We start from the raw sequence: 23,902 nt of genomic DNA, 5'->3' as shown, positions 1-23,902 counted from the left end.
AGGAATAGTGAGTTTATTAATCTCTCTGCCCAGCTACCTTTTCAGGAACTCAAGTAAATCCTATGAATTGCTATAACTTTCATTCATTAGGTACTGATCATGTGCCGCATATTATGTCAAGCACTTTACGTGCATTTTCTACTGGCTCTTCACACACACACACACACACACACACACACACACACACCCTTTGGTAATTATATTTGTAAGCCCATTTTATAGATGAGCAAATTCTTGATCGATTTATCAAAAATCACACTGTTATTAATCAGCCATTAAGTGGCAGAGCTCTGTCAGTGGCTGCCATTATATACAAACTTAATTTCAAAAATTAGTATTTAGTTCAATGGCCATTTTAAAAAATCTTATTACAAGCCACAAAATTGGAACTATAGAGCTGTTTTCAGCTTTAGAGCTGCTCTTCTGGCATAATCTATAAATTAAACACAGGGCTTTTCACCTGACCATATAGCAAGGATCTGGAGATAACTGGTTGGCTGCCATGGGGACCTCTTTACAAACTGTGTCCAGTAGGGACAGGTGAATCTTTCAGTGATGCCTCCTTGAAAAAAATGTGTGAAAGTGATTGGCGGCTGCACCATGGAATTGGGCATCAGTAGGGGAGAATGTGTAGATACTGCATCATATCTCAAATGGGTGGTCTGTTGCTCTGGCTCTGTCTTTGTTGCCTGGGCAACCTCACTTAGAATGTGAGAAACTCACTTTCCCTTTTTTCATGTAGATCTGTGGGAAGAACTAAAAGTTGTAGCTATGGGTTGGTTGCTTGTTATCCACACCACCTATAATTGAGAGATCAAAACAATATTTGGGGAAAGCACTCATTTGGGGCTGAGTCTGCCCCATTGTCCCAAGGGGCAGAAAGACTCAGCCTCACCCAGCATCTCTCAGGTAGCTTTGAAATCAGATGGGAGGAAGATCACCTCTCTGAATCCCAGCAGTTTTCTATACTCAATTTTTCTGTAAGATGAATATTCTATAGTTATTTTCTTTATTTTCCTGTTAGAATTGGAGGAAATTTGGAGAAGGCAATGCTACGGAGAGAGTGAGAACCTGGGTTTGGGAATCAGTCATGGGTTCAAAGTTTAGCTTCACCATTTGCTAAGTGTATATCTTGGGGCAAGTTATTTAACTCCTCTTAATCTGTTTCCTCATCTACAAAATGGAAATGCTCAAATATATATCTTGCATATAATTTATTTCCATTCATTTATTCAGGATCTACTCATGCAATAGGTAATTAGCTCAATGTGAGGGAAGCAACTGTGATAGGAAGCCTTCACAAAGGTTAAATCTACCGGTAAAGGTGGGTATCTAACCAGTCACTACTGGTATTGAGTTACAAAAGAGGAAACAGAATGAATCATGGAAGCAAACAATAGAGTACCCAATCTAGTTTAGGTGGAATTGGAGACAAGTCTCCCTGAGAGAAAGCTATTAAAAAACTGAGGGAAAGTTCAAGTTATCCAGGTGAAGGGCTGAAGAAATACGTTCCCAAGGGAATGTATTTAAAAACCTGTAGGCAAGAGAGAGCACAAAATACGCGAAGAATGGAAAGTGTTCGAGTACAGATGAAGACAAACCCTTTAAGAGAGGTGCAGGGAACATAAGATTGAGGTGGAGAGATGCAAAGGTTGATGACATCTTAGAAGGTCTCATAAACTCTAAGGCATTTAGACTTCATCCTAAAGGCAACACAGAGTCCTTAAAGGGTCTTAGTGGGAATGACACAGGGAGGAGTTGTTAGGATGGGATAAAAGAATATGTACAAAGGCTTAGCAGAGTGTCAGCACCTCATCCCCGGCTCAGTAAGTGGTATGTGCTGTTGTTATCATTTGCAACTTCTTCATTACTCTTAGCATTACTGTGCTCTATGGAAAGAGACTTGAGGTCGTTTGTTACAGAGCAAACATGTTCATGATAAAACCATTCTCGACACCATGCAGAAAGAGGTGGGAAGCCCAAAGGCAAATTTCTCTTCCTGTATATTCTTCCTCCTTTTTCTCCACGCCTCTGCCTGCCACCTCCTCGGTGAATTCACATGCAGTGAAGTCATCCTCCTTTCTGGCAGTTCTATCAATTTCATAATGGTCTCTTTGCCGGAGCCTAAATACGAAAATGCAGGTGGGCCAGATTATATGTTTTCAAGAGAAGGCAGGCGGGGTGGGTGGGGGGGAGGCATTCTCATGCTCACAGTTTGAGAGAGCACCCGTGAACAGCACAGGTAAGCTGAAAAGGGACATGGGTCCCTCTGTGCTTGAGATGATTCACCTGTGTTTTGGCTGAGGATAGATGTCAGATAACTTGGCACTGTATTATTCAATAAATACTTTGTATCCTCAGGTAGCAAGTATAATGACAGGGCTCAGTAAAAGCTGAGCAAAGCAGAACTTAATGTTTTTCTGTTCATCAGACTGTTCACTTTCCTTGTCTTCTGATCTGGCTACATCTAGGTTGTAGATTAAGACAGGGCTGAAGGACTAAAACGGTTGAAGTGGGCAGTCACTGTGGTATTCACGGGAATATGGACTGGCAGCCAGGAGACAGATCATTTATTTCTTTGTAGCCCTCCCTGTTCATAAAAGAATGTGAAGAGGCCAAGTTATTTAGGTTCTGAAACTAACTCTGCCAATAACTGTGTGTAATTCTTGGGAATAGCTTTGAGCCTCTCTATAAATAAGGATTTTTATCTATAAAATGAATTTCTTAATTGCACACAGAGTAATTGATGGACACCAGCGAGCGGGAATACTTGCTTTTTTCTTGGCTCTGAGAAATGTCGAACAAGGAATGATCCCGCCCTGAGGCACCTATAGGCGCTTGATGAGAAAAACATAAACACAGGTAATGACAGTCAGGAGAGCATACATCTCAAAGGATAGCACCAGAAAACATCATGGTAACTCAGATGAATGAAGAAAGTCAATACAGTTTAGCTCTGGGACATAGGCTTGCAATCAGACCAATCTGGCTTAGAATCCTGGCTCCGTCACCTATGAGCTATGTGCATTCTTTGATTGATTCCATATAGCTTAGATGACAATCATATGCCAGATACTGTTGGTGTTGGGGGTACAACAGCAACCAAGGACATAGAAAGATGGAGAGAAATGATTTACTCTTTTTCTCTGTCACTCTCTACTGAGTGTGTATACTTGTAATCATTTGATTAACTATGTATATGATGAGATCATACTGTACCCTCAGAGAGATAGAATGTTCTTTGAGTGATCAAAACAATAGGTAACATCTGGTTAGAATTTCCCTTTATATTCTTCTGGGTTGGAGAGAATTTACATAACTCAAATACCATTTTAAAATATTAACACTTTGCCTCTTTTTGTAGTGGATCATGTAGTGTTTGCAACAAATATTTTAATACCAGCTATGGGCCAGATGCTGAATAAACCACTTCAAAGTGAATAAAGTTATTGATTTCCTTTAGAGATGTTATTCTAATGCACTGTCTTCAGGGAGCTTTCAATGGGAATCACAGCTGGCCCCAAAGTGAAAGTCATGTGTTCACCAGTCTGGTTTCTATAAATGACTTTTCTATCATCCCTGGAAGGACAAGAGGCTTTTAGGGCAATAAGGTGTAACTTTTCTTAAGACTGTTGGATTGCAAAAAGGTATGAGGAAAAAAGAGTGCAGGAAAAGTGTGGATATGGAGGTTTTGTTTGATTTTGTTCATGATTCTTAAACATTAGCCAAGAGGAGGCAAGCCTAAGAATTGGAGCAGAAGGGAAGGAGTTAATAGGTGATTTTTGACAATGGCTCAGAATATATAATACTATATGAACCAAACAAAATCATATCTGGGCAGGGACAAAGGGCAGTTAATCTATGAGTCACTGGTTAAGGAAATGTAATGATTAGAACAGATCCCTTCTTAAAGTCTGCACCTGGATGTGACAGTTGAACTCAGGGTAAAGGAACAGCAGCTCTGTGATATAACCTTAATGTCTAGGGTGCTGAAATTTCACAGCAGGGAAACTGTTATGAAAAAGTCCTAATAGTGGAGGCGGTATGCAGTGTGTGTGTGTGTGTGTGTGTGTGTGTGTGTAGGGAGGATAACTTCTCTTGATTGATGGGGTGGGAGAGGAAAAAGGTACATGAATGAGAGAGAGCTGGGTTTGCAGAGGGTTGTGGGAAGAATGTTTTCAACTGAATGCCAGGATAAGCAATTTGGAATTTATTCTGAGCACAAGGGAAGACATTGGAGGATTTTAAGTAGAAGAACAGCATGATCTAATTCATAATTGTTAAAGATGTTTTTCTCTAGCTACTTGCAGATTATAGATTTCAAGGGACGAAAGTGGAAGCAGGAGGCCCAGTTGAGAAGGCTGTTGCCTTCTCATGGAGGGGATGGTGATGGTGCCTTAGGCCAGAGGAGTGGCAGTAGAGATAGATAAGGACATATTTGAGAGCTATGTAGAAAGTGCATTTGCTGGATTTGTGGATAAAATAGATTTGGAGAAAAAGAAAAGAGCAAAGAGGAAAAGAACACATTGGCTTTAGCTCCAAAATGTGTGCAGTTTGAGACATCCAGGTGAGAATGGTTTTTGTGGAAGCCATTGCTGATTCTAATACAGAGAGTGATGGGCTAGTTAGTGAGACATTTTTGAGCTAGAAGGGGACTTGAAGTCCCTGGTCCCCAAACTGTACCACAAAGGATGGGTCAATATCTAGTAGGGCTCTTTGGAGCTCTCATTTGGGCTACCAAATCTGCTTCCTGCAAAGAAGATGGCTTTGTTCATAAAACCCAGTCCTATAATATTAATTCACCAGCACGTGACTGTATTCTTCCCCAGTGTCCCCATTTGCTGATAACCCATGCTTAACATAGGGCCATCCCAGCCAACAACATATTTTTACAACCGCATCAGTTTCATTACTTCCGTTGGATACTTAATTAGTTTCCACACGTGGAATATTTTGTTTAGCAGGTTGTGCCAGGAGATCAAATTTGGAGATACTTGTGAATACACCTTGAAGTTGTAGGTCACCAGAGATGAGAAATGGTGGATAGGAAAATATACAGACCATTAGATTTGGGTGTGACCATTATACAGGTTGTGATGAGGTACCAGGATGCAGTCCAATGGGACAGTTGTGTAAACTGCCGCCCACCTAACCACTGCTTTCCAAGGGCCCCCATAGATGGTCTCTGAACTCAAGGCACACAGGCTTGACAAATGAAAAGCATGTGGCCTTTTTTGTATTTCACCTTGCTTTCTTGCTCATGATAGAAGGCTCTCTTTAGGGGAAAGAGAAAATACACTGCAGTAAATCTTTCAAAGTATTGTAACACTCAAAATGTCAATATTGATTTGAAGTGATTGCATCATTTTCCGAAATAATGATTTGTGTGAGGAATGTCATGAATTATAATTAATTTACATATGCATTAAAGTCCACTTTCAAAGAAACCCTCTTTTCTCTTTTAAACATTAGAAATTAAATATTTATACTTGTTGTGATTTCATATATACATAGTTAATATTGCCTCTAAAAACCACCTGCTCTCCACTGTATGTCATTCTCTCTGATGATTCTTTATAACCCATAGATTTGGAGTTGGGTTATCCCCACCTGAAAATCCTACATAAGTGGCAAGTGGAAAGCATGAGCAAGTTTCATTTTAGTAAATCACAGGAGGAAATTTGGCCTCAAACAGTCCTGTCACTTTAAAGCATCTCTCCTTACAGTTTAATTCATTATAGGATTTAAGAGGGAGTGCCTGGGTGCACTCAGTTGGTTAAACATCTGCCTTCCACTCAGGTCATGATCCCAGGATCCCTGGGATTGAACCCTACCTTGGGTTTCCTGTTCAGCAGGGATCCTGCTTCTGCTCTATCTCTTAAATAAATAAGATCTTTTTAAAAAGAAAATAAAACATAAAAATAAAGGATTTAAGAGTTTAGCTTTTAGTCCTTCAATTTGAATTCCTGAGCAGCAACCAAAATATATTTATTATATTTATTTGAGGTGATGGTTATGTTCCTCAAATTCTTCATGTCCAAATTCAGTTTCCTCTTTTCAAAATAGAGATAATCATATAAGCTAAGAGCCAGGTCTTTTAGGATCCTTATGGGTAATGGTAGCTATGAGATTGGGAAACTGAAGGAGCTGCTTCAATGCATCAGGTTTAGAAAAATCATGGAAAATCAGAAAATAAAAAAAGGAGGCCTAGTATGCAAAGGGAATTTTTGCCTTCCTAGAAATACATATTGGCCTCTATTTCTTTCCATTCTTACTAAGCAGAGAACTTCCTTGAATATTTCTGCCTTGAGTGTAGGGGTAGTTTGAAAGTTTGGTGTAAAATGACCAGTCACAGTAGATATGGGAGGCGATAGGGAGCCTCAAGGATCCTCCTTGTCTTACTCAAACATAAAGCCTCCTCCTCCAGGCCAGTCACATGTGAAGAATGCCTTTTCCAAAATTCCCATTCTATCCCTCTGCCTTCTCCCATCAGCCCAGTAATGATAACAACAAGTATTTGTTTAGCCTGGTTTTTGCGTTAGTACTTGGCTCTCTTTGTGCTTCTGAGCTCATAGCAAATATACTTCCAGCCAAATATAAACTCAGTCTTGCCTCCAAAACATGTTGCCCTTATGAGCAGTCTCCACACGACAACTACCTTTCAAGAATGGCCAAAATGAAGCATTAGACAGGGATCCGCCTACAGGGTGAGCGCATAGTATTTTCAGCAACATTTCCTGCAGGTTAGATGAAAGTTCCCTAGACAGATAGGCTTTTCACATACCAGTATGTAATCTCCCAAAGAGCTTGAGACTCATCTGTCTTTTTTTCCTACAGTATTTCCATACCAAGGTAATACTATGCATATAGCAGGAACTTACTAAGTGTTGGGTATGAGTAAGTGAATACATGAATGAATACGTGAATGTTGAAAGAACAGAAAAGACCGAGGATCAGGTCTCCTCTTTGCAGCTGTGCAAAATGCCTCGTCACCCTTCTTCTGTTCTTGTTCTTGGTCATTGAGAGTATTGGTTTTCTCCCCTCCACCCCGCATTGTGTAACTCCTACTCACTCTTCAGGTGTTTAGCTGAGTCGCCTCATTCAGAAAGTGACCCCTGGCTCCTCAAAGAAAATGACCATTCTTAGGGTATTTTACAGATGTCTTAGGAAACTGAATAGACACATAAATCAGAGCATTGTTCTCCGTGCTGTGCTAAGAGAATCTTCAGTGCAGAGTGTGGCCCGTAGTCACTGTGTATACTCAGCCAAACATAGTGTGCTATTTGTTCTAGATGCTCAACAAACACTTGTGAGCTGATAAATATGCAAAGAACATGACTGCCTGTGGAAGAAAATAGGAACTAAGCATGCCATGTAGAAAGAAGAATCATTTGGGCTCACTATGAGGAACATATGCAGTGAGAACTGGTGATATTATAACTTACAATAGGAAATAGATATATTTGGTCTTCATCCCTGTCTGGCACAGAGCTCCTGAAAACCTCAGAGTTTCCTAAGCAATGATAGCCAGAATTGTGTCTTTTGTTATGTAAGGAGGTGACTTCTGGAGATTACCTGGGGCTGGGGGATCGCTACCAGTGGAGCCAGGCATGGGACTAGAGGGTTTAGAACTTCTGGTTCCAACTCAACCTCCCAGGAGGGGAGAGGGACTGATGGTTGATTTCAAGCACCAGTGGCCGATGATTTAATCCGTGATGCCTATGTAATGAAGCCTCCATAAAACCCCCAAAAGACAGGGTTTGGGGAGCTTCCTGGTTGGTGAACACATGGAGATTTGGAGAGAGTGGTGGCATCACAGGGGGGGCTGGGAGCTCTGAGTCTTTGTCCCATGCCTTGCCTTGTGCATCTCTTCCATCTGGCTGTTCCTGAGTTATATCCTTTCCTAATAAACCAGTAATCTACTAAGGAAAATGCTTCTTAGAATTCTGTGAGCCTCTCTAGCAAACAAATCAAATGCAAGGAGGCAACCTCCAATATTTGGGGTAAGTAGTGTCAGAATTGAGTTGAATTATAGCACAACCAGTTGGTGTCTAAGCATTACTTCTTATGGAGAAACCATTCCTCCACATTGGAACTGGTCCCAGAACCTTTTAGAACCATTAATAAGAAAGGCACTAGTCTCCCATGGAAGGCCATGCATGCCCTATGCCTGACTGAAAATAGCCCTAACAAGGATGGAGCCGTGGCAATATTATTTATGCCAATCACTAAAGAATTACTTATGGTACATCCATTGATTTGTTACAAGTTACTGTGCTGAGGACAAATTGCCAATCAAAGTAAAAAGTGTTGCTGCCCTCTTGGAGTTTAGCATCTAGTGGGAGAGAGAGAGATGGTAATCAGATAAACAAGTAAATAAATGTTTAAGTACCAACTGTGATTTATTATAAAACCAAGAAAATGTCTGACAGGTCTGAATTAGCCCTAAGGATATGATGGAGTATAATATCAAGGAGAAGGGGGTTAACTGTATGAAAAAGGATACTAAAACATTTTGGACTAGGAACAGTCTATGTGAAGGCCCTGTGGCAGATAAGGAGATGGAGCATGGTATGTTCAAGAATCCAAAAAGAAGACCAGTGTGATTGTTGTACAGAGATTTTCAGGAAGAATATTAGAAGATAAAGCTGGAGAGGTATGCAGGGACCAGATCATTCTGGGTTTTGGTGACATGTTAATGATTTTCTACCTTATTTTATTTTATTTTATTTTTTATTTTTTTAAATTTTTATTTATTTATGATAGTCACAGAGAGAGAGAGAGAGGCAGAGACACAGGCAGAGGGAGAAGCAGGCTCCATGCACTGGGAGCCCAATGTGGGATTCGATCCCGGGTCTCCAGGATCGCGCCCTGGGCCAAAGGCAGGCGCCAAACCGCTGAGCCACCCAGGGATCCCTCTACCTTATTTTAAAAAGAGCCTAACAGACCACTGAAAGGCTAGATGTAACACCATCAAATTGCATAATACAACATAATTGTTTTAGTCTGCTTAGGCTGCCATAATAAAATACCAAAACCCAGTGGCTTAAATAATAAAAACTTATTTCTTACTGTTCTGGAGGCTGAAAGTCCCCAAGATGGGTGGGTGATGAAATGATCAGGTTTTTGTGAGTGTCCTCTTCCTGGCTTGCACAGAGCTACCTTTTGCTGTGTCTTCAAATGTTGTGTCCTCAAATTCTTATAATGATACTAACCCCATCATGGGGACCCCACTCTTAATGACATCATCTAATCCCAGTCACCTCTCAAAGGCCCCACCTCCAAATACCATCACATTGGGAGTTAGGGCTTCAATATATGAATGGGAGCAGGGGGCAATTGAGTCCATAACAATAATATACTATTAATAGCAACATCATTGAACGCTGATTGATGCTTACTATGTGCCAGGCAATATGTTTAGGGCTTGGTGTGAAATATTTCATTTCATCCTCACGACACCACCACGAGAAAGGTTACTAGTAGCAGTACATTTTAGCAGATAAAGCCAAGGGATCCTCTGAGACCAGAGTCAGGACTGGAGCCAAGCAAGCTATGAGCCTATGGCACAAAAGTTAAGGAAGGAGGTACTCACTCACAGGCCATGCCACAACCCTGAGAGTGAACACCTCACATTTTGTGCACTAGGCACCTCACTTGTCTCAAATCTGGATTAAATAAACTATGCTAGGTTACTTGGAAGTTCATAAACAATCAAAGCAGGTTTTAAACCCAGGGCTGGAGAGCTCTTTAAGATGTTCTCTGTCTCTAAAATTTTCTGAATTTCCAAATGAACACTCTGCTGCCCACTTCATTGTTAGCCTCACATAAAAAATGGAATTATTTGCAATGAAAGATTAAATTTCATATTAGGTTTCAAAGTGTAAATAGCTAGACTCAGCTGAAATGAATTCAGAAATTGAAAACTGATAAAATATAGTATTCACCCCATGGAATGGACTATCTCAACTTATTCAGGAGATGAGTCAAATATTTAAAAAGTAAACAGGTTTTCTCATTAATTCTAAGCCAACAAAATGAAAATTAAATCTTCTAGCTGCAATTAGATAAATGGATGTCAATCAGATATGAAACTGCTAAAGAAATTAGCCATGGGGTAGTCCTTAATCTGTTTGGGCTTTTTTTTGTGTGTGTGTGTAGGATGGTATAAATGTAATCTGTTATCAGCACAGGTATGATTGAATTATTAATAATATTGTGCAAGGCCACCTCGAAATCAGAGCTTGGGGACTCTTAAATCTATTCTAATTGAAACAGAGAATCAGCGGACTGGAAAAGACCCTGACTCTTCTCAAGATATGTCACAGTATGTGACACAGAGGACATTGGGGTTTGCAACACAGTGGCAGCTGCAAGCTGACCTTTTGGCAAATTTAATCTGCAAATGGGTTCCTGTTTAAGATAGTTAATGCCTTCTCTTATTCAGGAGGCTTCTCTCTATATTTTGGAAAGGGTAATTAAAAATATTTCATGCAAGGGTATTAGGTAGATTGTCTAACTAACAGGAATATTATGGATGCAAATAAATCAGGTTTCTAAATGAAATGTTTTACTGACCTCTTAAGAGGATAGTAATATATATATAATTGTGAAGAAAATGCTTCACAATTTTATCACATCAGGATAAGAAAAGGGTCACATTATCATTCCTTGAAGCATATTGTGGTTAGAATAAAAGTCCAGGAACACCCAAGACGCTAATGAACTGAACTCAAGAGAGCTTGACTTGATACAACGTTACTCCCTCTTTCCTCCATTTTTGCTGGGGGTAGGATATCATACTCTAGGAGGATGGATGAGGTCCTCATGGGACCCCAAATAAGTCACTTAATCTCTCAGTGTAAATTTCAATTGTGGGAATTGTTGGTGGTTAGAAACAGCTGGGGTCACTGACCCTGCTTCTTTTTGTGACCTCCCAATGCCCTCTTTCACTCCCAAGGGAACTCCTCTCCCACTATTACTTCTCCATGGGCCATCTGCCTTTTCTTGGGTGACTGTCTCCAGGAGCTGTACTGAAGGATCATAAAGGAAACCTAGAAGGTAAAGAGCATGAGTTTTATGTCGAGGGGTGCGTGGAAGTAGGTACCGAAGCCTGGTACCTAGTAGTATTTGCCCTTGGGCTAACTCCTCCATACTCAGGTTATCAGCTGCTTCTCCTACAATGTGGAAACAATGATATGAACCTTGAAGGACAGAGATCTCTAAACTTGCTTAGTTCCCAGAGCCTTTACTGTCTTAGTCATTGTTTCACAGAGCTATTAAGTAGCTCTGAACAACTTCATACATATTTTCATCCAAATAATTTAGTAGAATTTTGAAAAAATAGATATAATTTAAGAGAAAAAAATTAATATAACTTTTATGTAATCACAAGGACCTGCTGAGCACTGAACAATGTCCTCAACTTCTGAACCAGATTTGGGCTTTCATATTAATTTTCAAACCATAATTAGTTGGAAATAGCAATCACTGAAAACTAAGCTTTGCAAACATGTGACATAAAGCACAATGTGATACATGTGATCTACCTCATGTTAGTGGTTTACGTGGCATCTGAGAGGTGTGTTTCCTTAAAAAATTTTAAATTGCCATACACCCCTGTGAGTTTGCTGTAGTGTTCAAGGTATACCTTATGTCACTTTGGGTACCATGGTTTTGGGGGATCATATCATTTGATTTGAGAGGACAAAATATGGGAATGTACATAAAGAATGTGACTTCTGGGCATGTTCATGGCTTAAAACATATAGTTGCAATAGCTCACCAACTCACTCGTACAAAACCGTAGCTTTGTTGATTGATTTTAACTTTCACTTCTGCTGATTGATGTCAGAAGATGTAGTCTTGCCAACTCATGGTAATGCAATGACTTTTATTTTTAAACTGAAAATTTAAGATTTACACAATCAATTAATTGCACACATACCCAACCCCTCTGTATTTTCCCCTTCCCCTATAGAATGTCATCCCTCGTCCATCCTCTGTCCTCATGGGAATCAGCAAAGGAGTATTTACTTTTTCTGGCGTCCCATATGGGCCTCTATCCTTGGGGTGCCGCCTTCCAGCCATAACTCATCTTGTCCCTACTCCAGATGGCACTTATCCCCAAGAGGCATAAAGCAGCAAGTCCTTCCCAGGTGTTACTCATTTTATCCTCTACTCCAGGTGTAACCTCATTTTTTACCACCCCGCAAGAGTAATTTATTTTTCCCATCTCCAGATGTAGCTCATCTTGACTGGTCTTCCTGATGGTATTCTTTGATGTATGTTATCTTTTTTATTTTAATCTGTTGTATGAGGTATAATTGACATGTTATCAAATTTGCTAGTTTTGTTTAATTTATTTTTAAAGAATTTATTTATGTATTTATGTATGTATGTATTTATTTATTTAGCAGAGAGAGAGAAAGCACAAGCACAAGCAGGGCTAGCGGCAGCGGCAGCGGCAGAGGGAGAGAGAGAAGCAGGTTCCCCGCGCAGCAGGGATCTCAACACGGGGCTTGATCCCAGGACCCTGAGATCATGACCCAAGCCAAAGGCAGACACTTAACTGACTGAGCCACACATGTGCCCCCAAATGTGCTAGTTTTAAATGTACAGTTCAATAAATTTTGATAGGGCATAGGGTCTTATAACCATTCCCATGATCATTATATAAAATAGTGCTGTCCAATAGAAATATAATAAACCACATAATTTAATTTAAAAATTTCCAGTGACCACCTTTTATTAAAAAATAGAAAAAAGGATAACTTGATTTTAATAATAAATCAATTAAATACATTTAACTTAATATAGCCAAATATTGTTATTTTGACATGTAGTCAATGTAAAAATATATCAACAAAGTATTTTACATCTTTCTTCACATTAATTCTTTGAAATTCATTGTGTGTTTTACCCTTACAGGATATCACAATTCAGGCACAAAATTTTCATCAAAAACGCATGATTTGTATAAAATTTTTATAAAATTCACAAAGAAATGGATTAAAAGGCCCAATTTTCTCCAAACATACATAAAAGTTTTCCATTGTAACTTTTTAAAAAAATTGTATTTATTCATTCATGAGAGACACACAGAGAGAGAGAGAGAGAGACAGACAGAGACACAGGCAGAAGGAGAAGCAGGCTCCATGCAGGGAGCCTGATGCGGGACTTGATCCCGGGACTCCAGGATCACACCCTGGGCCAAAGGCAGACGCTAAACCGCTGAGCCACCCAGGGATCCCCCATTGTAACTTTTAATTTCATCTATATTTCATTTAATTTAAATTATATGTGATAAAAAATCCAGTCCTTTGGTGATATGAACCATATGTCAAGCACTCAATAGTCATGTGGCTAGGGGCTACCATATTGGATAGGACAGAAAATATTTCCATTACCCTAAAAGGTTGTGTTCTGCACTTTTGAAATCAACCCCCTCTTCCCACCATGTGGCACTAGGAACCAGTGATCTACCATTTGTCACTGTAGTTTTGTTCTTTCTAAAATATCATATTAATGGAATCATACAGCATATACCTTTTGTTTTGGGATTCTTTCAGTTACCACAAGATTTTGAGATATATCTAGGTACTGTTCATCATTAGTTGTTGAATGGTAAGTATTACATTGTGTAGAAGTACTACAGCATTCACCAGTTGGTAGACATTTGGGTTGCTCCAATTTTTGGCTATTTAATAAAGCTGTTATGAACATTCAAATACAAATATTTGTGTGGACATATGTTTTTATTTCCCTTGAATAAATATCTATGAATGTACTGAATGGTGTCTGTTCAAAGAAAACTACCAAATATTTTCCAGAGTGTGATTTATTCCCACCATTACTGTACAACATGGTCCGTTGCTCCACATCCTCACCAACACTTGATACAGTTAGCCTTAGCAATTCTAGTCGGTATGCAGTGCTTTTCATAATGGCTTTAATTTGCTTTTCTCTAATGACTAATAATGTTAAACGTATTTTCATGTGCTCATTTGCCATCTGTACATTCTCTTTGGGTAAGTATTTTCAACTATTTCACTCACATTTTATCAGGTTGTCTTTTTTATCATTGTAAGAAATGTTTTAAAGAGGCTAGATACAAGTTCTTTATCAAATATGTTTAGTTTATGGGTTTTTTTTCCCCCAGTCCTGGCTTAGGTGTGACTCTTTTCTATTTCCTGACATTGATGTTATTATCTGTTACTAGTGAATGTGGTCATATAGTTACCTCCAATCCAATGCTCATGCATTCATTTGACTCCTGGCAACTTTGGGTCTACCAGCATATTCTTAACTGTCTTTTGCTTTTCTCTCAGGGAGCTATAGGCACTTCTAGCATTCTCTTTCACCTGATGTTAGGATTATAGGACTCCAAGCTGATGTACTCAGCAGTCTTCATGAACAGTTGTCACACCTGTCACTCAGGTCCCACAGTGGTTAGACATGAGGTTTCTCCATCTCCAAGAAGTTTATAACCTCAGGGCTATAATTTAGAACTTGAGGCCCTGGTCTCCACTGCCATCTGTGGGATTTCCCGTAATTTCTCTGTGATTTCTATTATTCATCTGCCTCTCTCAGGATGAATTTAATGAGCTTATCAGAAATTCAGGGGACATCCAATATGTAGACTTGCCCATCTGATCTTCATGCTTCCTGCCACTTGGTCAGACTTTGGTTTCCTTTCATCATAATGCTCTTATGCAATCAGCTTGCTTTCTTCCCTTCTTTTTCTTCCTCATAGAATAAATGCCAAGCTTTCAATCCGCCAGGCATTGGTGCTCAGTATTTAAAGCCAAGCTTTTGATCTTCAAAAGTCCTTTTTATTCCCTTCCCAGGCACCAGACTCTAAGATTAATATCTCTGCTATAAGTTCTAAAAGTGTAGTTAGAAACTAATAAACAAAGAATGTAACACTTTGGTCTTTTTGGGTCTGCCTTCTTCGGTTCTGAGTTGAGTGCACAGAAGGGGCTATCTCAACTGCTTGAATGATAGGTCCAAGGAAGAGTGAGAGTCACCTCCTAATTCTACAAAATATTATCCTACTGCTGTTGGCTCTCAGTAGGTAAAAAATTCTCTAAAAGAGAATTATCCCTGCAGAGATAAGATCACTGATAACTCTGAAGCTGAAAAGCCAGAGCACATTTGAAAATGACAATTAAAATGATTGTTATGTTGATGATGATAATGGCAGACTCTCCCTTTTTGCATGTTTGCAGGTGCCAATTCTGGCTCAAGTATTTTGGTTCTATTAGCCTATAAGGTTGATAATAATTATTATTTCCATTTTTCTAAAAGATTTTATTTATTTTTTCATGAGAGACAGAGAGAGAGAGGCAGAGACACAGGCAGAGGGAGAAGCAGGCTCCATGCAGGGAGCCCTACGTGGGACTCAATCCTGGGTCTCCAGGATCACACCCTGGGCAGAAGGCGACGCTAAACCGCTGAGCCACCCAGGGTGCCCTCCTTTTTTCTATTGAAGAAACTCAGGATCCTGATTTAACTTTAACTTTCCTGAGGTCAAAAAGTTTTTAGTACCTCCAGGCCAATTTGATTTAAAGCATATATTCCTGGCAGCCCCGGTGGCGCAGCGGTTTGGCGCCGCCTGCAGCCTGGGGTGTGATCCTGGGGACCTGGAATCGAGTCCCACGTCGGGCTTCCTGCATGGAGCCTGCTTCTCCCTCTGCCTGTGTCTCTGCCTCTCTCTCTCTCTCTCTCTCTCTCTCACTGTGTGCCTATCATAAAAATAAATAAATAAATTTTAAAAAAGCATATATTCCTAACCATGAGAACTGTGGTTCTCAATTTTAGGACCCCTTTGCAACTGTAAAAATTGTTGAGGACCCCAAAGACTTTTAATTTATGGGGTAATTATCTTCTTATATTTACTGTATTAGAAATTAAAACAAATTTTAGAAATATTTATTAATTCATTTTTTAAACGATAATAAACCATTTGCATATTAATATCCGCAACATACTTTCATGAAAAATTACTATATTTCTCAAAACAAAGTATTAGTAAGAAGAATAGCATTGCTTTATATTTTTTGTAAATCTCTTTAATGTCTGGCTTTATAGAGGAGAGCTGGTTTCTCATATATGCTTTATATTCAGTTTGTTGTGAAATCACACATCAAGTAGCCTCTGGAAAACTCCTCTATACACTCATGAGAATATGAAAGTAAAAACACAAATAACTTCTAAGTATTATGAAAATAGTTTTAATCTGTGGACCCCCTAAAGGGGTTTCAGGGAGCCCTCGGGTGCTCAGACTATAATTTGAAAACTGTTGTATTCAGATAATTGCAAATATTTTTATTCCAGTGTAGCAAAAATATATTCTGTGTAGAGAATAAGAGGGTTATGTATTGGGAAGCGCAGATTAGGACCAGACCATGATAAAGTGATAACCAAATTAAGGACTTGAGATGTCATTCTGAAAGCATTGAGATACCGTAAATGTCCTTTGGATTCATCGCAGTTTTGTGTGTGGGGGGGGGGGGGGAAATGGGTAGGATAGATTAGAAAGAGTATTGACAACCAGTAAGAACACTATAAAGAAGTGGCGGATCTAGACCTCTTAGGATTTTGTGAAAAATAAATGTGTTTAATTATATAAAATGCACAGAACAAAGCCTGCTCCATAGTAAGACTATTAGCAGTACTTGTAATAGTTGTTTTTGTAGCAATAGTGTTATCTCTATTATTATTAATATTAAATAACCAATGATAAAAGCTAGAAGCTGTCAGAATTAGACATTTTGCAGTAGGATGTAGTTTGTTAATAGGATGTATTTGCTGACTGGATGTGTGGGTGAGGAAATTGAAAATGTTAAGGTGGTGATATTTTGCCATTTGGCTACACAAGGGATCCGGGAGGTATTTGGACAAAGAGTTGATTCTCAAGAAGTATTTGAAGGGACTCAAAGGAGAGGGAGGCGTGGAAAGGGTTGAAGGCTTTGGGGCAAGGAAGATGATGTCTGTTGGTTTTGAGATGCCTGTGGTATGCACACATGATGAGGTCCTTAAGTGGATAAAACACAGGACTATGCCCGAGTTCATGTCCCTGCTGTGCTTTTTAGTCTTCAGAGAGTTTTCATCACAGCTTGGAGTCTCTTCTAATTTCCTACAGTAGCCTACAGGCCCAATGTGCTAATGGTTCTAATTACCTTTCCAGTTTCATCTTGGTTCATCCTCCCTTTCTATTACTTTGGTCCAATATTTCAGTTCCTTGAGCCCCCAAAGCTGTTTCTCACCTTGGGGTGTTTGCACTACTCTCCCCTGTCTGTAATGCAGCACCCATCACAGCACCTCTTCACATAGCTAGATCTGTTGAATCCATTGAAATGTTACCTTGCGGGAGAGCCCTTCTCTGATCATTCCAACCAAGCAAGTCTCCCTCCCCCTTGCATTCTTTTCTCTCACCGAATCCTCTTCATTATCTTCGCAGACAGCATTTCATGACGACAGAGACTTTCTATTTCATTCATCTTCGTTGGCATAGTGCCTAGGGGAAGGTCCTCAGATATAATGCATATTTGTTTCATGAGTGAATAAATGGGATTCAGGGCATGGTTTGAAAGAGAAAGAGAGCATTAACATGTAGGGGGAATCTGTGCTTTGGTTTCAATTTGTTTCCTATTTTAAGTTAGCACCATTAAGCCAGCAATCTTTAATGGGAGTTGCTTCATTGTATTTGACTTGAGAATTGTATATACCTCAATCTGTGAAATCTCTTCAGTTGTATGCTGTCAGCTGGAACATTAACCTTCGAAAGTTGCCAGGGTAGCAACAATGCCATTTACAGGTGGCAGCAGCCTTCCCTTTGCCCTAAAGTCCCAGTAGTGGATTACTCTCCCTACTTCCACATTGCAGTTTCTTCACTGTGTCAGCTAGTCTCCCTTTGTGCATTCAAAGGCCTGGTGCTGGGATGTCTGATTGGCTCAGTCAGTTACGTGGCCCACCCTGGATCTCAGTTCAGGTCTCAATCCCAGGTGTTCAAGATTTCATGAGTTCAAGCCCTGTGTTGGACTCCATATTGGGCATGGAACCTGCTTTAAAAAAATTAATTTAAAAAAAAATAATAAATTAATTTTAAAAACAAAGGCCTGGTGCTATATTCTAGAAAAAGAGTAGCAGACTGACACAGGTGTATTTCTGACTTTGCCGCTTTTTCATTGGGTTGACCTATTAGCAGATTTCTTTTGAGAATTGTGAAAATAATACTGCCCTTAAAGGTATCTTGATATTTCAAGTAAGGTATCTGGCAAAAGAATGGGATAGCTCAGTAAATTTTCGGTTTCCCAGTCATTCACTCAATTGATAGTATTGAATTCTTATTTAAAAAGCATTCTTTTTTTTTTAATAATAAATTTATTTTTTATTGGTGTTCAATTTGCTAACATACAGAATAACACCCAGTGCTCATCCCATCAAGTGCCCCCCTCAGTGCCCATCACCCATTCACCCCCACCCCCCGCCTCCTCCCCTTCCACTACCCCTAGTTCATTTCCCAGAGTTAGGAGTCTTCATGTTCTGTCTCCCTTTCTGATATTTCCTACCCATTTCTTCTCCCTTCCCTTCTAATCCCTTTCACTATTATTTATATTCCCCAAATGAATGAGAACATATAATGTTTGTCCTTCTCCGACTGACTTACTTCACTCAGCATAATACCTTCCAGTTCCATCCACGTTGAAGCAAATGGTGGGTGTTTGTCATTTCTAATGGCTGAGTAATATTCCATCGTATACCTAAACCACATCTTCTTTATCCATTCATCTTTCGATGGACACCGAGGCTCCTTCCACGGTTTGGCTATTTTGGACATTGCTGCTACATTCTTTCTTGGAATTTTGAAGTTGTTGCTTCATTCTTTTTTATAAGGGACTACTGTTGCTGAGAAGAAGATTCTAATCTAAAAGTTATGGCCACAAGGGCACCTGGCAGCCTCAGTCGGAAGAGTATGGGGCTCTTGATCACAAAGCCATGAGTTCAAGCTCTGTGTTGGGTGTAGAGATTACATAAATAAATAGATAAATAGATGATAGATGATAGATAGATAGATAGATAGATAGATAGATAGATAGATAGATAAATAGACAGACAGAAGATAGATAGATAGATAGTTATGGCCATATATTTGGCCTCTGTTTTCTTCTAGGAAATTTTTAGAATCTTCTGTTTATCCTTGGTGTTCTGAAAATTTTAAATAATTATGTAGTTGTGGGTTTTTTTTTTTTAAATAATCAGTATAAATACCCAATGGGTCTTTTCATTCTTAAGGAATCATGTTCTTTAATTGGGGGAAATTCTCTTCAAGTACTTCCTTAACAATTTTTTTTCCTTTTGATTTCCTAATGAAAAAGGAGCTTTCTGATATTTCTTTCAGTTGGCTGTTGGGCTTCATAGAATAATTTCCTAATTTTATTAGCTCTAATATTTTCTTTTTGTCCTACTTTTCCCCCAGCTTTATTAAAGTACAATTGTATATATTTAGGGTGTACAAAGTGATGTTTTTATATAAGTATACACTGTAGAATTAGTACCACAATCAAATTAATTCTTGAACTAATTAACATATCCATCATCTCACATAGTTTGTATATGTGTGGTGAGAATACTTAGGCTCTACACTCTTAGCAAATTTCATGTGTATAGTACATGATTATTAACGATAGTCACCTAATAGTATAGCCAGCTACTGCTGTTCATTAGGTCTCCAGAACATACTCATCTTGTAACTGAAAGGTTTTACCTTTGATCAATATCTTTCCTTTTCTCGCATCCCCCCAGCTTTAGGTAAACACTCTCTTCTTTATTACTATGAGCTTGATGTTCTTTCTTTCTTTAAAATATCATATTTTCTCTATCCATTTATCCATCGACAGACACTAGGATATTTCTGTATCTTGGCTACTATGAATAATGTTGCAATGAACATGGGAGCACAAATATATCTTAGAGATAGTGATTTCTTTTCTTTTCTTTTCTTTCTTTCTTTCTTTCTTTCTTTCTTTCTTTCTTTCTTTCTTTCTTTCTTTCTTTCCTTCCTTCCTTCCTTCTTTCTTCTTTTTTTTTTCTTATACCCAGAAGTGGAATTGCTGGATCATATGGTGGTGGTTTTATTTTTAATGTTTTGAGGAACCTTTATTATACTGTTTTCTATCATGGCTATACCTATTGTATATTTCTCTCCAACAGTGCATAGGGGTGCCCTTTTTTCTACAACTTCATAAATACTTGTTATCATTTGACTTTTTGAGAATAGCCATCCTAACAGGTGTGAGGTGTTAGCTTATTTTGATTTTGATTTTCATCTCCCTGTTGATTATTTTAGGTGATTATTTTAAAAAGGTGATGTTGGGCACCTTTTTATATACTTGTTGACCATTTGTGAATCTTGGAAAAGTGTTCATTCAGGTTCTTTGCTGTTTTGGTTGGGCTATTTGTTATTTTGCTATTGAATTATAGGAGTTCCTTATATTTTTTAGATATAAACCTCTTATCAGATACATTGTTTGTAAACATTCTTTCATTCCATTCATTCATTTCATTTTGATTGTCTCTTTTGCTATGTAGAAACGTTTCAGTTTGATATAATGCCACTTGTTTATTTTTGTGCTTTAGTGTTATATAAAAAAAACAAGATCAGTGTTAAAGACCTTTCTCTTATGTTTACTTCTAAGAGTTTCATAGTTTCAGGTCTTATGTTTCGGTCTTTAACCCATTTTGAGTTGATTTTGTGTGTGTGTTTGGGGGGGTAAGATAAGGATTCAATTTCAGTTTTTTGCATGTTGCTGTTCAGTTTTCCCAGCACCATTTATTGAAAAGATGTGTTTATTGGCACCTTTGTCAAAAATTAGTTTGACCATATATGTATGTGTTTATTTTTGAGCATTCTCTTCTGTTCTTTGACTTTTAACCTTCCAATGATTTAAAAACAAATTAGCCATATTTTTTTCATTTCATGGATTTTTTTCCTTATTCTCTACTTGTTCCTTTTTTATAGCATTTATTCTTTATTCATTTATTCCCTTTTTTAGTATTTCTGCATGCACTAATTATTTATGTTCCTAATAGAATATCTGTGTCCACTAGTATCTATTTTTATGTTTTTCTTGATTTTTTTTTATATTGTACGTTTTACTCAATCATCTAGGTGATCTTACATTGCCTTGTCGTATATGAGAATGAATCAATAGAATAGTTGAATGAACACGAATAGAATTTATCACTGGCTACTTTCATAGTAGAGTGATCAGGCAGGGAAATTGTCTTGCATTTGGGAACCTCTAGATGCCAGAATGTAAAACATTTCACCTTGGACACACAACTCCTATCCTCACCACCTTAGTCTATCCCAGACTATTTAAATTTTTTCAAAGGGAAGGATATTCTATTGTGTCCTCTAGGGTAAAGTAGAGAGAGGAGTTAGACAGTGGGGATGAAGGGCAGATCAATCAATTTTTCTATGGATTTTATTTTAACATCTCCATTTTTTGGTTCTCGTCTTATATCATTTTTGGTGTTTCTAAGTCCTGAACCTCTCTAGGTTTCTGCAAGGTAGATAAGTACTCTATTTTGCCTCATGTCACCTCTCCCCTTCATCATCATTATCCTTCTATCTACTTTTCTTCTCCCAGAAACATGAAATCCATAGTCCACTTAATGCCCCTTACCCTATACTCTCCTTAATGCCCCCACCCTATACTTTCTTTATTGTTGTGAGGTCTGCTTTGTTCCTTTACTTCATTTAAAAGAGCTTGGGAAAAAGAGATGATAAATGTATATTCAGTTCACTATTACCTTTAATTTTCTTTTTCTGCTTTTCCTAAATCAAGGCAGGCTATTACCTTTGTAAGAGATGCCAGCCTCTCTTAGATGGTCTACTTCTACATTCTGCAACTTTGTGTTTTTATTTATTTGTTTGTTTGTTTGTTTGTTTTTAAGTAGACTCCACACCCAGCATGGAGCTAAATACAGGGTTTGACGTCATGATCCTGACATTAAGATCTGAGCTGAGATTAAGAGTCAGATGCTCAACTGACTGAGCCACCCACGTGCCCCCTTGCAACTTTGTTTTAAAGTAGAAAAGCTTTCTTCTTTGAAAGTTTGAACCTCCACTTTTCCCCCAGTTATAACAAGTTTCTCTGTTTTCAGGTATTAAATTCCCCTAATGCCTTTAAATTTGGAATATTCAATAATCAATAGGTAGGAGTATAATGTTCTAAGTAATAGAGAGGTAAATTACCAAAAAAATTAAAAAAAACACAGAAAATGTCTTAATTTCTTTTTCAACAATAAAAATTCAAGGATTTCTTTATATTTTCATAAACTCTCACCATTACAGGATACTTCAAAGTGAACAAATTTTTTGAGAGAAAAATCATTCTGGTAACTGTTTAGATGTTATTTTCAAAGAATTGTGGAGATTATAGCTTTATGGTTTTTTGACAAATATTAAGTATATACTTTCTGGATAAAAGACCTTAAACATAGATGGGAATATGTAAATGAAACCATTATGGAGTAGCTGGCTAAGAGTCAAGTAAAACGGTTCAAATCCCAGATCTGCCCCATTCTGTTGCTATAAGCTAACACTGTCTCAGTTGCCTCAATTATACAAATGATACTTCTTTTGTGGGGTGGTCAAGAGAGAGAGAAGTAATGTGTACATAAAGACATAAGCCCAGTGCCTGGCAGTTAGTAAGCACCCATCAAATGGCAGCTGATTTGATCATGAGGTAAAGAGCCTTTATAATATAAGTGCTTACCATCTTCCTTAAAATATGGAGAAAGAGCACTTCATAGTCACATCCAAGTTTGTGTAACTCGATAAGCTGTAGACTTAGCTTTCTTTAATGTCTCTCTCCGGCCCTCTGCCTTTGTTTAAGTTCATTTCATTTTGCTCAGCCCTAAATGTATTAGAAAACTGAGCCAGGTTATCACCTAGTCAGTACTGTTTATATCCAATAAATTGACAAACAGTAATGACTCCTCAAGATTATTTGTTTTGCCATTTTAATAATTACTTGCTGGAGAATCACTGGCTAATCTATGACATGACAGGTTTTGACGTCTTCCAATTATGTGCATGTTGTAGAATCTGTGAGTTAGAGCTCTTGTCCTTTTCTGTGAGAATTCGACTTGCAGTTCCTTATTTGCCTATCAAGGTAGAGTCTAAGATCCAGCACAGATCAGATTCTTTTGACAACATTCACATTTGTTTCTAGAGAAATTATAAACATAAACACCTAAGAAGCTAGTGCAGACATACACATATGTTGCTAAATTTGTAGGAATGAATTTATTTACTTCAAGCATACCAGTTAATGATTACTGGGGAAACTGGGGAAAGAAAATCAGTTCTAGTCTTTCATTTAATAAACAATGATTTCTTATCAAACCCTACTATATACACAGTACTAAAATGAGCCAACAAACTGCTGATGAGACACTGAGGTTTTAATACATGAATCCATTTAACAGACTTTTATTTTGTGTGTCAGGTATGGTATTAGGCATTGGGAACCCAATGGTGAATAAAAAGCAGATATGATTCTCTTGTGGAGTTTACTGCCTCCTAAAGGAAGCAGTTACTAAATGAACAGTCCTAGACATAGATGTAGAAATATAATGTAGTGAGAAGGATGAAGGACAGACACTTAGTGGCATGAGGATAACATAGTAGAGGGGCTGACTTGGTCTGAATTGGCAAGAATTTTTCCTGTAGAAAGGATGACTAATCTTAAATGTGAAGGATTTAAGGAGCATTAACTAGGGGTGGGAAGGGAAAGAACATTCCCGGCAATCACAAAGGCTATGCAGTTGGAGTGAAAAGGTGTTTGTGGGGAGTTGAAAGGACAATGAATTTTGATATGGAGGC

At 38.3% G+C, this 23,902-nt stretch overlaps 1 protein-coding gene across 11 annotated transcripts in view; it reads left to right on the top strand.

Annotated features, from left to right (window-relative positions):
- Positions 1-23,902, top strand: part of PPP2R2B (protein phosphatase 2 regulatory subunit Bbeta) — a 439,907-nt gene that overhangs the window by 134,237 nt on the left and 281,768 nt on the right. Inside the window, exon 1 of one of the 11 annotated variants that reach the window (XM_038530540.1) lies at positions 11,039-11,061. The exons of the other annotated variants lie outside the window; for them this stretch is intronic. The gene's annotated coding sequence lies outside the window, so the exon portion shown is untranslated. Of the gene's footprint in view, positions 1-11,038; positions 11,062-23,902 lie in introns of those variants that run through there. 11 annotated transcript variants of the gene reach the window in all.

This window comes from Canis lupus, chromosome 2 (genome assembly GCF_011100685.1).
Source record: "Canis lupus familiaris isolate Mischka breed German Shepherd chromosome 2, alternate assembly UU_Cfam_GSD_1.0, whole genome shotgun sequence".
Classification (NCBI taxonomy): domain Eukaryota; kingdom Metazoa; phylum Chordata; class Mammalia; order Carnivora; family Canidae; genus Canis; species Canis lupus.
Note: the sequence above shows the minus strand (reverse complement) of the source record. Positions and strands in the feature narration are given on the sequence as shown.